The sequence below is a fragment of the Puma concolor genome, chromosome D1 (genome assembly GCF_028749965.1).
Source record: "Puma concolor isolate L17-30 chromosome D1, mPumCon1.1.hap2, whole genome shotgun sequence".
NCBI classification, from domain to species: domain Eukaryota; kingdom Metazoa; phylum Chordata; class Mammalia; order Carnivora; family Felidae; genus Puma; species Puma concolor.
In genome coordinates this window covers 117,042,749-117,056,160 of record NC_141676.1, presented here as the reverse complement: position 1 = coordinate 117,056,160, position 13,412 = coordinate 117,042,749, and positions in this window count along the sequence as shown.

Below are 13,412 nucleotides of genomic sequence, written 5' to 3'. Positions count from 1 at the left end.
GCTCGCCCCGGACCTCCTCGCCCGGGGCTGTCTCTTACCATGGTTAATCATGCCTGAAGCCTCTGCCTGTACCCGAGAGGAACGGGTCAGAGTATCCCACACAGCCTCCAGTCCATGGGGTCTAAGCTGAGAACCTTACGGGGAATGTTGGAGAAGTGGGAGACACAGAATCCCAAGCAGCCCCTCCAGGGGCTATGCAGCGAGCACAAAATCCCAAGGAGACAGATGCCTGACTCCGAAAAGGAAACAAACCCTTCCTCTCGGCCCACAAACGCCGGGGTTAGGTCCAAGAGTAGGGAAACACAGAATCCCAAACACCTGCTACGAGACCTGGCATCCAAGCCCTGAGTCATTTCCTTGGCTCACCGTGGGTGAAGCCTCTCCCTGTACCTGAGAGAAAGGGTTCACAGGACCCGAAACAGCCTCCAGACCCTGGGGACTCAGTGCAGAGATTCCCCGCAAAGGTCCGAGGCATTGGAGACCCAGAATGGGAAGTGCCCCGCTCGCCCCGGGCCTCGAGGCCCGGGGCTGCTCGCCCCGGGCCTCGAGGCCCGGGGCTGCTCGCCCCGGGCCTCCAGGCCCGGGGCTGCTCGCCCCGGGCCTCGAGGCCCGGGGCTGCTCGCCCCGGGCCTCCAGGCCCGGGGCTGCTCGCCCCGGGCCTCCAGGCCCGGGGCTGCTCGCCCCGGGCCTCGAGGCCCGGGGCTGCTCGCCCCGGGCCTCGAGGCCCGGGGCTGCTCGCCCCGGGCCTCCAGGCCCGGGGCTGCTCGCCCCGGGCCTCGAGGCCCGGGGCTGCTCGCCCCGGGCCTCCAGGCCCGGGGCTGCTCGCCCCGGGCCTCCAGGCCCGGGGCTGCTCGCCCCGGGCCTCCAGGCCCGGGGCTGCTCGCCCCGGGCCTCCAGGCCCGGGGCTGCTCGCCCCGGGCCTCCAGGCCCGGGGCTGCTCGCCCCGGGCCTCCAGGCCCGGGGCTGCTCGCCCCGGGCCTCCAGGCCCGGGGCTGCTCGCCCCGGGCCTCCAGGCCCGGGGCTGCTCGCCCCGGGCCTCCAGGCCCGGGGCTGCTCGCCCCGGGCCTCCAGGCCCGGGGCTGCTCGCCCCGGGCCTCCAGGCCCGGGGCTGCTCGCCCCGGGCCTCCAGGCCCGGGGCTGCTCGCCCCGGGCCTCCAGGCCCGGGGCTGCTCGCCCCGGGCCTCCAGGCCCGGGGCTGCTCGCCCCGGGCCTCCAGGCCCGGGGCTGCTCGCCCCGGGCCTCCAGGCCCGGGGCTGCTCGCCCCGGGCCTCCAGGCCCGGGGCTGCTCGCCCCGGGCCTCCAGGCCCGGGGCTGCTCGCCCCGGGCCTCCAGGCCCGGGGCTGCTCGCCCCGGGCCTCCAGGCCCGGGGCTGCTCGCCCCGGGCCTCCAGGCCCGGGGCTGCTCGCCCCGGGCCTCCAGGCCCGGGGCTGCTCGCCCCGGGCCTCCAGGCCCGGGGCTGCTCGCCCCGGGCCTCCAGGCCCGGGGCTGCTCGCCCCGGGCCTCCAGGCCCGGGGCTGCTCGCCCCGGGCCTCCAGGCCCGGGGCTGCTCGCCCCGGGCCTCCAGGCCCGGGGCTGCTCGCCCCGGGCCTCCAGGCCCGGGGCTGCTCGCCCCGGGCCTCCAGGCCCGGGGCTGCTCGCCCCGGGCCTCCAGGCCCGGGGCTGCTCGCCCCGGGCCTCCAGGCCCGGGGCTGCTCGCCCCGGGCCTCCAGGCCCGGGGCTGCTCGCCCCGGGGCCTCCAGGCCCGGGGCTGCTCGCCCCGGGCCTCCAGGCCCGGGGCTGCTCGCCCCGGGCCGCCTCGCCCGGGGCTGCTCGCCCCGGGCCGCCTCGCCCGGGGCTGCTCGCCCCGGGCCGCCTCGCCCGGGGCTGCTCGCCCCGGGCCGCCTCGCCCGGGGGCTGCTCGCCCCGGGCCGCCTCGCCCGGGGCTGCTCGCCCCGGGCCGCCTCGCCCGGGGCTGCTCGCCCCGGGCCGCCTCGCCCGGGGCTGCTCGCCCCGGGCCTCCAGGCCCGGGGCTGCTCGCCCCGGGCCGCCTCGCCCGGGGCTGCTCGCCCCGGGCCTCCAGGCCCGGGGCTGCTCGCCCCGGGCCGCCTCGCCCGGGGCTGCTCGCCCCGGGCCGCCTCGCCCGGGGCTGCTCGCCCCGGGCGCCTCGCCCGGGGCTGCTCGGCCCGGGCCGCCTCGCCCGGGGCTGCTCGGCCCGGGCCGCCTCGCCCGGGGCTGCTCGGCCCGGGCCGCCTCGCCCGGGGCTGCTCGGCCCGGGCCGCCTCGCCCGGGCTGCTCGGCCCGGGCCGCCTCGCCCGGGGCTGCTCGGCCCGGGCCGCCTCGCCCGGGGCTGCTCGCCCCGGGCCTCCAGGCCCGGGGCTGCTCGCCCCGGGCCGCCTCGCCCGGGGCTGCTCGCCCCGGGCCTCCAGGCCCGGGGCTGCTCGCCCCGGGCCGCCTCGCCCGGGGCTGCTCGCCCCGGGCCTCCAGGCCCGGGGCTGCTCGCCCCCGGGCCGCCTCGCCCGGGGCTGCTCGCCCCGGGCCGCCTCGCCCGGGGCTGCTCGCCCCGGGCCGCCTCGCCCGGGGCTGCTCGGCCCGGGCCGCCTCGCCCGGGGCTGCTCGGCCGGGCCGCCTCGCCCGGGGCTGCTCGGCCCGGGCCGCCTCGCCCGGGGCTGCTCGGCCGGGGCCGCCTCGCCCGGGGCTGCTCGGCCCGGGCCGCCTCGCCCGGGGCTGCACGGCCCGGGCCGCCTCGCCCGGGGCTGCTCGGCCCGGGCCGCCTCGCCCGGGGCTGCTCGGCCCGGGCCGCCTCGCCCGGGGCTGCTCGCCCCGGGCCTCCAGGCCCGGGGCTGCTCGCCCCGGGCCGCCTCGCCCGGGGCTGCTCGCCCCGGGGCCGCCTCGCCCGGGGCTGCTCGCCCCGGGCCTCCAGGCCGGGGCTGCTCGCCCCGGGGCCGCCTCGCCCGGGGCTCCTCGCGCCGGGCCGCCTCGCCCGGGGCTGCTCGCCCCGGGCCGCCTCGCCCGGGGCTGCTCGCACCGGGCCGCCTCGCCCGGGCTCCTCGCCCCGGGCCGCCTCGCCCGGGGCTGCTCGCCCCGGGCCGCCTCGCCCGGGGCTGCTCGCCCCGGGCCTCCAGGCCCGGGGCTGCTCGCCCCGGGCCGCCTCGCCCGGGGCTGCTCGCCCCGGGCCGCCTCGCCCGGGGCTGCTCGCCCCGGGCCCTCCAGGCCCGGGGCTGCTCGCCCCGGGCCGCCTCGCCCGGGCTGCTCGCCCCGGGCCTCCAGGCCCGGGGCTGCTCGCCCCGGGCCGCCTCGCCCGGGGCTGCTCGCCCCGGGCCGCCTCGCCCGGGGCTGCTCGCCCCGGGCCTCCAGGCCCGGGCTGCTCGCCCCGGGCCGCCTCGCCCGTGGCTGCTCGCCCCGGGCCGCCTCGCCCGGGGCTGCTCGCCCCGGGCCTCCTGGCCCGGGGCTGCTCGCCCCGGGCCTCCAGGCCCGGGGCTCCTCGCCCCGGGCCTCCAGGCCCGGGGCTGCTCGCCCCGGGCCTCCTCGCCCGGGGCTGCTCGCCCCGGGCCTCCTCGCCCGGGGCTGCTCGCCCCGGGCCTCCTCGCCCACGGCTGTCTCTTACCATGGTTAATCATGCCTGAAGCCTCTGCCTGTACCCGAGAGGAACGGGTCAGAGTATCCCACACAGCCTCCAGTCCATGGGGTCTAAGCTGAGAACCTTACGGGGAATGTTGGAGAAGTGGGAGACACAGAATCCCAAGCAGCCCCTCCAGGGGCTATGCAGCGAGCACAAAATCCCAAGGAGACAGATGCCTGACTCCGAAAAGGAAACAAACCCTTCCTCTCGGCCCAGAAACGCCGGGGTTAGGTCCGAATGTAGGGAAACACAGAATCCCAAACACCTGCTACGAGACCTGGCATCCAAGCCCTGAGTCATTACCTTGGCTCACCGTGGGTGAAGCCTCTCCCTGTACCTGAGAGAAAGGGTTCACAGGACCCAAAACAGCCTCCAGACCCTGGGGACTCAGTGCAGAGATTCCCCGCAAAGGTCCGAGGCATTGGAGACCCAGAATGGGAAGTGCCCCGCTCGCCCAGGGCCTCGAGGCCCGGGGCTGCTCGCCCCGGGCCTCCTCGCCCGGGGCTGCTCGCCCCGGGCCTCCTCGCCCGGGGCTGCTCGCCCCGGGCCTCCTCGCCCGGGGCTGCTCGCCCCGGGCCTCCTCGCCCGGAGCGGGCCTCCAGGCCCTGGGCTGCTCGCCCCGGGCCTCCGCGCCCGGGGCTGCTCGCCCCGGGCCTCCGCGCCCGGGGCTGCTCGCCCCGGGCCTCCGCGCCCGGGGCTGCTCGCCCCGGGCCTCCTCGCCCGGGGCTGCTCGCCCCGGGCCTCCTCGCCCGGGGCTCCTCGCCCCGGGCCTCCTGGCCCGGGGCTGCTCGCCCCGGGCCTCCTGGCCCGGGGCTGCTCGCCCCGGGCCTCCTGGCCCGGGGCTGCTCGCCCCGGGCCTCCAGGCCCCGGGCTGCTCGCCCCGGGCCTCCTCGCCCGGGGCTGCTCGCCCCGGGCCTCCTCGCCCGGGGCTGCTCGCCCCCGGGCCTCCTCGCCCGGGGCTGCTCCCCCCGGGCCTCCTCGCCCGGGGCTGTCTCTTACCATGGTTAATCATGCCTGAAGCCTCTGCCTGTACCCGAGAGGAATGGGTCAGAGTATCCCACACAGCCTCCAGTCCATGGGGTCTAAGCTGAGAACCTTACGGGGAATGTTGGAGAAGTGGGAGACACAGAATCCCAAGCAGCCCCTCCAGGGGCTATGCAGCGAGCACAAAATCCCAAGGAGACAGATGCCTGACTCCGAAAAGGAAACAAACCCTTCCTCTCGGCCCAGAAACGCCGGGGTTAGGTCCAAGAGTAGGGAAACACAGAATCCCAAACACCTGCTACGAGACCTGGCATCCAAGCCCTGAGTCATTACCTTGGCTCACCGTGGGTGAAGCCTCTCCCTGTACCTGAGAGAAAGGGTTCACAGGACCCGAAACAGCCTCCAGACCCTGGGGACTCAGTGCAGAGATTCCCCGCAAAGGTCCGAGGCATTGGAGACCCAGAATGGGAAGTGCCCCGCTCGCCCCGGGCCCCCTCGCCCGGGGCTGCTCGCCCCGGGCCCCCTCGCCCGGGGCTGCTCGCCCCGGGCCCCCTCGCCCGGGGCTGCTCGCCCCGGGCCCCCTCGCCCGGGGCTGCTCGCCCCGGGCCCCCTCGCCCGGGGCTGCTCGCCCCGGGCCCCCCTCGCCCGGGGCTGCTCGCCCCGGGCCCCCTCGCCCGGGGCTGCTCGCCCCGGGCCCCCTCGCCCGGGGCTGCTCGCCCCGGGCCCCCTCGCCCGGGGCTGCTCGCCCCGGGCCCCCTCGCCCGGGGCTGCTCGCCCCGGGCCCCCTCGCCCGGGGCTGCTCGCCCCGGGCCCCCTCGCCCGGGGCTGCTCGCCCCGGGCCCCCTCGCCCGGGGCTGCTCGCCCCGGGCCCCCTCGCCCGGGGCTGCTCGCCCCGGGCCCCCTCGCCCGGGGCTGCTCGCCCCGGGCCCCCTCGCCCGGGGCTGCTCGCCCCGGGCCCCCTCGCCCGGGGCTGCTCGCCCCGGGCCCCCTCGCCCGGGGCTGCTCGCCCCGGGCCCCCTCGCCCGGGGCTGCTCGCCCCGGGCCCCCTCGCCCGGGGCTGCTCGCCCCGGGCCCCCTCGCCCGGGGCTGCTCGCCCCGGGCCTCCTCGCCCGGGGCTGTCTCTTACCATGGTTAATCATGCCTGAAGCCTCTGCCTGTACCCGAGAGGAACGGGTCAGAGTATCCCACACAGCCTCCAGTCCATGGGGTCTAAGCTGAGAACCTTACGGGGAATGTTGGAGAAGTGGGAGACACAGAATCCCAAGCAGCCCCTCCAGGGGCTATGCAGCGAGCACAAAATCCCAAGGAGACAGATGCCTGACTCCGAAAGGAAACAAACCCTTCCTCTCGGCCCAGAAACGCCGGGGTTAGGTCCGAATGTAGGGAAACACAGAATCCCAAACACCTGCTACGAGACCTGGCATCCAAGCCCTGAGTCATTACCTTGGCTCACCGTGGGTGAAGCCTCTCCCTGTACCTGAGAGAAAGGGTTCACAGGACCCGAAACAGCCTCCAGACCCTGGGGACTCAGTGCAGAGATTCCCCGCAAAGGTCCGAGGCATTGGAGACCCAGAATGGGAAGTGCCCCGCTCGCCCCGGGCCTCGAGGCCCGGGGCTGCTCGCCCCGGGCCTCCTCGCCCGGGGCTGCTCGCCCCGGGCCTCCTCGCCCGGGGCTGCTCGCCCCGGGCCTCCTCGCGCGGGGCTGCTCGCCCCGGGCCTCCTCGCCCGGGGCTGCTCGCCCCGGGCCTCCTCGCCCGGAGCGGGCCTCCTCGCCCGGAGCGGGCCTCCAGGCCCGGGGCTGCTCGCCCCGGGCCGCCTCGCCCGGGGCTGCTCGGCCCGGGCCGCCTCGCCCGGGGCTGCTCGGCCCGGGCCGCCTCGCCCGGGGCTGCTCGGCCCGGGCCGCCTCGCCCGGGGCTGCTCGGCCGGGGCCGCCTCGCCCGGGGCTGCTCCCCCCGGGCCTCCTCGCCCACGGCTGTCTCTTACCATGGTTAATCATGCCTGAAGCCTCTGCCTGTACCCGAGAGGAACGGGTCAGAGTATCCCACACAGCCTCCAGTCCATGGGGTCTAAGCTGAGAACCTTACGGGGAATGTTGGAGAAGTGGGAGACACAGAATCCCAAGCAGCCCCTCCAGGGGCTATGCAGCGAGCACAAAATCCCAAGGAGACAGATGCCTGACTCCGAAAAGGAAACAAACCCTTCCTCTCGGCCCAGAAACGCCGGGGTTAGGTCCGAATGTAGGGAAACACAGAATCCCAAACACCTGCTACGAGACCTGGCATCCAAGCCCTGAGTCATTACCTTGGCTCACCGTGGGTGAAGCCTCTCCCTGTACCTGAGAGAAAGGGTTCACAGGACCCAAAACAGCCTCCAGACCCTGGGGACTCAGTGCAGAGATTCCCCGCAAAGGTCCGAGGCATTGGAGACCCAGAATGGGAAGTGCCCCGCTCGCCCAGGGCCTCGAGGCCCGGGGCTGCTCGCCCCGGGCCTCCTCGCCCGGGGCTGCTCGCCCCGGACCTCCTCGCCCGGGGCTGCTCGCCCCGGGCCTCCTCGCCCGGGGCTGCTCGCCCCGGGCCTCCTCGCCCGGGGCTGCTCGCCCCGGGCCTCCTCGCCCGGGGCTGCTCGCCCCGGGCCTCCTCGCCCGGAGCGGGCCTCCTCGCCCGGAGCGGGCCTCCAGGCCCTGGGCTGCTCGCCCCGGGCCTCCGCGCCCGGGGCTGCTCGCCCCGGGCCTCCGCGCCCGGGGCTGCTCGCCCCGGGCCTCCGCGCCCGGGGCTGCTCGCCCCGGGCCTCCTCGCCCGGGGCTCCTCGCCCCGGGCCTCCTGGCCCGGGGCTGCTCGCCCCGGGCCTCCTGGCCCGGGGCTGCTCGCCCCGGGCCTCCAGGCCCCGGGCTGCTCGCCCCGGGCCTCCTCGCCCGGGGCTGCTCGCCCCGGGCCTCCTCGCCCGGGGCTGCTCGCCCCGGGCCTCCTCGCCCGGGGCTGCTCCCCCCGGGCCTCCTCGCCCGGGGCTGTCTCTTACCATGGTTAATCATGCCTGAAGCCTCTGCCTGTACCCGAGAGGAATGGGTCAGAGTATCCCACACAGCCTCCAGTCCATGGGGTCTAAGCTGAGAACCTTACGGGGAATGTTGGAGAAGTGGGAGACACAGAATCCCAAGCAGCCCCTCCAGGGGCTATGCAGCGAGCACAAAATCCCAAGGAGACAGATGCCTGACTCCGAAAAGGAAACAAACCCTTCCTCTCGGCCCAGAAACGCCGGGGTTAGGTCCAAGAGTAGGGAAACACAGAATCCCAAACACCTGCTACGAGACCTGGCATCCAAGCCCTGAGTCATTACCTTGGCTCACCGTGGGTGAAGCCTCTCCCTGTACCTGAGAGAAAGGGTTCACAGGACCCGAAACAGCCTCCAGACCCTGGGGACTCAGTGCAGAGATTCCCCGCAAAGGTCCGAGGCATTGGAGACCCAGAATGGGAAGTGCCCCGCTCGCCCCGGGCCCCCTCGCCCGGGGCTGCTCGCCCCGGGCCCCCTCGCCCGGGGCTGCTCGCCCCGGGCCCCCTCGCCCGGGGCTGCTCGCCCCGGGCCCCCTCGCCCGGGGCTGCTCGCCCCGGGCCCCCTCGCCCGGGGCTGCTCGCCCCGGGCCCCCTCGCCCGGGGCTGCTCGCCCCGGGCCCCCTCGCCCGGGGCTGCTCGCCCCGGGCCCCCTCGCCCGGGGCTGCTCGCCCCGGGCCCCCTCGCCCGGGGCTGCTCGCCCCGGGCCCCCTCGCCCGGGGCTGCTCGCCCCGGGCCCCCTCGCCCGGGGCTGCTCGCCCCGGGCCCCCTCGCCCGGGGCTGCTCGCCCCGGGCCCCCTCGCCCGGGGCTGCTCGCCCCGGGCCCCCTCGCCCGGGGCTGCTCGCCCCGGGCCCCCCTCGCCCGGGGCTGCTCGCCCCGGGCCCCCTCGCCCGGGGCTGCTCGCCCCGGGCCCCCTCGCCCGGGGCTGCTCGCCCCGGGCCCCCTCGCCCGGGGCTGCTCGCCCCCGGGCCCCCTCGCCCGGGGCTGCTCGCCCCGGGCCCCCTCGCCCGGGGCTGCTCGCCCCGGGCCTCCTCGCCCGGGGCTGTCTCTTACCATGGTTAATCATGCCTGAAGCCTCTGCCTGTACCCGAGAGGAACGGGTCAGAGTATCCCACACAGCCTCCAGTCCATGGGGTCTAAGCTGAGAACCTTACGGGGAATGTTGGAGAAGTGGGAGACACAGAATCCCAAGCAGCCCCTCCAGGGGCTATGCAGCGAGCACAAAATCCCAAGGAGACAGATGCCTGACTCCGAAAGGAAACAAACCCTTCCTCTCGGCCCAGAAACGCCGGGGTTAGGTCCGAATGTAGGGAAACACAGAATCCCAAACACCTGCTACGAGACCTGGCATCCAAGCCCTGAGTCATTACCTTGGCTCACCGTGGGTGAAGCCTCTCCCTGTACCTGAGAGAAAGGGTTCACAGGACCCGAAACAGCCTCCAGACCCTGGGGACTCAGTGCAGAGATTCCCCGCAAAGGTCCGAGGCATTGGAGACCCAGAATGGGAAGTGCCCCGCTCGCCCCGGGCCTCGAGGCCCGGGGCTGCTCGCCCCGGGCCTCCTCGCCCGGGGCTGCTCGCCCCGGGCCTCCTCGCCCGGGGCTGCTCGCCCCGGGCCTCCTCGCCCGGGGCTGCTCGCCCCGGGCCTCCTCGCCCGGGGCTGCTCGCCCCGGGCCTCCTCGCCCGGAGCGGGCCTCCTCGCCCGGAGCGGGCCTCCAGGCCCGGGGCTGCTCGCCCCGGGCCTCCTCGCCCGGGGCTGCTCGCCCCGGGCCTCCAGGCCCGGGGCTGCTCGCCCCGGGCCTCCTGGCCCGGGGCTGCTCGCCCCGGGCCTCCAGGCCCGGGGCTCCTCGCCCCGGGCCTCCAGGCCCGGGGCTGCTCGCCCCGGGCCGCCTCGCCCGGGGCTGCTCGCCCCGGGCCTCCAGGCCCGGGGCTGCTCGCCCCGGGCCTCCTCGCCCGGGGCTGCTCCCCCCGGGCCTCCTCGCCCGGGGCTGTCTCTTACCATGGTTAATCATGCCTGAAGCCTCTGCCTGTACCCGAGAGGAATGGGTCAGAGTATCCCACACAGCCTCCAGTCCATGGGGTCTAAGCTGAGAACCTTACGGGGAATGTTGGAGAAGTGGGAGACACAGAATCCCAAGCAGCCCCTCCAGGGTCTATGCAGCGAGCACAAAATCCCAAGGAGACAGATGCCTGACTCCGAAAAGGAAACAAACCCTTCCTCTCGGCCCAGAAACGCCGGGGTTAGGTCCGAGAGTAGGGAAACACAGAATCCCAAACACCTGCTACGAGACCTGGCATCCAAGCCCTGAGTCATTACCTTGGCTCACCGTGGGTGAAGCCTCTCCCTGTACCTGAGAGAAAGGGTTCACAGGACCCGAAACAGCCTCCAGACCCTGGGGACTCAGTGCAGAGATTCCCCGCAAAGGTCCGAGGCATTGGAGACCCAGAATGGGAAGTGCCCCGCTCGCCCCGGGCCTCGAGGCCCGGGGCTGCTCACCCCGGGCCTCCTCGCCCGGGGCTGCTCGCCCCGGGCCTCCTCGCCCGGGGCTGCTCGCCCCGGGCCTCCTCGCCCGGGGCTGCTCGCCCCGGGCCTCCTCGCCCGGAGCGGGCCTCCTCGCCCGGAGCGGGCCTCCAGGCCCGGGGCTGCTCGCCCCGGGCCTCCAGGCCCGGGGCTGCTCGCCCCGGGCCTCCAGGCCCGGGGCTGCTCGCCCCGGGCCTCCTCGCCCGGGGCTGCTCGCCCCGGGCCTCCTCGCCCGGAGCGGGCCTCCTCGCCCGGAGCGGGCCTCCAGGCCCGGGGCTGCTCGCCCCGGGCCTCCTCGCCCGGGGCTGCTCGCCCCGGGCCTCCAGGCCCGGGGCTGCTCGCCCCGGGCCTCCTGGCCCGGGGCTGCTCGCCCCGGGCCTCCAGGCCCGGGGCTCCTCGCCCCGGGCCTCCAGGCCCGGGGCTGCTCGCCCCGGGCCGCCTCGCCCGGGGCTGCTCGCCCCGGGCCTCCAGGCCCGGGGCTGCTCGCCCCGGGCCTCCTCGCCCGGGGCTGCTCCCCCCGAGCCTCCTCGCCCGGGGCTGTCTCTTACCATGGTTAATCATGCCTGAAGCCTCTGCCTGTACCCGAGAGGAATGGGTCAGAGTATCCCACACAGCCTCCAGTCCATGGGGTCTAAGCTGAGAACCTTACGGGGAATGTTGGAGAAGTGGGAGACACAGAATCCCAAGCAGCCCCTCCAGGGTCTATGCAGCGAGCACAAAATCCCAAGGAGACAGATGCCTGACTCCGAAAAGGAAACAAACCCTTCCTCTCGGCCCAGAAACGCCGGGGTTAGGTCCGAGAGTAGGGAAACACAGAATCCCAAACACCTGCTACGAGACCTGGCATCCAAGCCCTGAGTCATTACCTTGGCTCACCGTGGGTGAAGCCTCTCCCTGTACCTGAGAGAAAGGGTTCACAGGACCCGAAACAGCCTCCAGACCCTGGGGACTCAGTGCAGAGATTCCCCGCAAAGGTCCGAGGCATTGGAGACCCAGAATGGGAAGTGCCCCGCTCGCCCCGGGCCTCGAGGCCCGGGGCTGCTCACCCCGGGCCTCCTCGCCCGGGGCTGCTCGCCCCGGGCCTCCTCGCCCGGGGCTGCTCGCCCCGGGCCTCCTCGCCCGGGGCTGCTCGCCCCGGGCCTCCTCGCCCGGAGCGGGCCTCCTCGCCCGGAGCGGGCCTCCAGGCCCGGGGCTGCTCGCCCCGGGCCTCCAGGCCCGGGGCTGCTCGCCCCGGGCCTCCAGGCCCGGGGCTGCTCGCCCCGGGCCTCCTCGCCCGGGGCTGCTCGCCCCGGGCCTCCAGGCCCGGGGCTGCTCGCCCCGGGCCTCCAGCCCGGGGCTGCTCGCCCCGGGCCTCCTCGCCCGGTGCTGCTCGCCCCGGGCCTCCTCGCCCGGGGCTGCTCGCCCCGGGCCTCCTGGCCCGGGGCTGCTCGCCCCGGGCCTCCAGGCCCGGGGCTCCTCGCCCCGGGCCTCCAGGCCCGGGGCTGCTCGCCCCGGGCCGCCTCGCCCGGGGCTGCTCGCCCCGGGCCTCCAGGCCCGGGGCTGCTCGCCCCGGGCCTCCTCGCCCGGGGCTGCTCGCCCCGGGCCTCCTCGCCCGGGGCTGCTCGCCCCGGGCCTCCTCGCCCGGGGCTGCTCGCCCCGGGCCTCCTCGCCCGGGGCTGCTCGCCCCGGGCCTCCTCGCCCGGGGCTGCTCGCCCCGGGCCTCCTCGCCCGGGGCTGCTCGCCCCGGGCCTCCTCGCCCGGGGCTCCTCGCCCCGGGCCTCCTCGCCCGGGGCTCCTCGCCCCGGGCCTCCTCGCCCGGGGCTGCTCGCCCCGGGCCTCCTCGCCCGGGGCTGTCTCTTACCATGGCTAATCATGCCTGAAGCCTCTGCCTGTACCCGAGAGGAACGGGTCAGTGTATCCCACACAGCCTCCAGTCCATGGGGTCTAAGCTGAGAAAATTACGGGGAATGTTGGCGAAGTGGGAGACACAGAATCCCAAGCTGCCCCTCCAGGGGCTATGCAGCAAGCACAAAATCCCAAGGAGACAGATGGCTGACTCCGAAAAGGAAACAAACCCTTCCTCTCGGCCCAGAAACTCCGGGGTTAGGTCCGAGAGTAGGGAAACACAGAATCCCAAACACCTGCTACGAGACCCGGCATCCAAGCCCTGAGTCATTACCTTGGCTCACCGTGGGTGAAGTCGCTCCCTGTACCTGAGAGAAAGGGTTCACAGGACCCGAAACAGCCTCCAGACCCTGGGGACTCAGTGCAGAGATTACCCGCAAAGGTCCGAGGCATTGGAGACCCAGAATGGGAAGTGCCCCGCTCGCCCCTGGCCTCCAGGCCCGGGGCTGCTCGCCCCGGGCCTCCTCGCCCGGGGCTGCTCGCCCCTCGCCCGGGGCTGCTCGCCCCGGGCCTCCTCGCCCGGGGCTGCTCGCCCCGGGCCTCCTCGCCCGGGGCTGCTCGCCCCGGGCCTCCAGGCCCGGGCTGCTCGCCCCGGGCCTCCTCGCCCGGGGCTGCTCGCCCCTCGCCCGGGGCTGCTCGCCCCGGGCCTCCTCGCCCGGGGCTGCTCGCCCCGGGCCTCCAGGCCCGGGGCTGCTCGCCCCGGGCCTCCTCGCCCGGGGCTGCTCGCCCCGGGCCTCCTCGCCCGGGGCTGCTCGCCCCGGGCCTCCTCGCCCGGGGCTGCTCGCCCCGGGCCTCCAGGCCCGGGGCTGCTCGCCCAGGGCCTCCAGGCCCGGGGCTGCTCGCCCCGGTCCTCCTCGCCCGGGGCTGCTCGCCCCGGGCCTCCTCGCCCGGGGCTGCTCGCCCCGGGCCTCCTCGCCCGGGGCTCCTCGCCCCGGGCCTCCTCGCCCAGGGCTGTCTCTTACCATGGCTAATCATGCCTGAAGCCTCTGCCTGTACCCGAGAGGAACGGGTCAGTGTATCCCACACAGCCTCCAGTCCATGGGGTCTAAGCTGAGAAAATTACGGGGAATGTTGGCGAAGTGGGAGACACAGAATCCCAAGCTGCCCCTCCAGGGGCTATGCAGCAAGCACAAAATCCCAAGGAGACAGATGGCTGACTCCGAAAAGGAAACAAACCCTTCCTCTCGGCCCAGAAACTCCGGGGTTAGGTCCGAGAGTAGGGAAACACAGAATCCCAAACACCTGCTACGAGACCCGGCATCCAGGCCCTGAGTCATTACCTTGGCTCACCGTGGGTGAAGTCGCTCCCTGTACCTGAGAGAAAGGGTTCACAGGACCCGAAACAGCCTCCAGACCCTGGGGACTCAGTGCAGAGATTACCC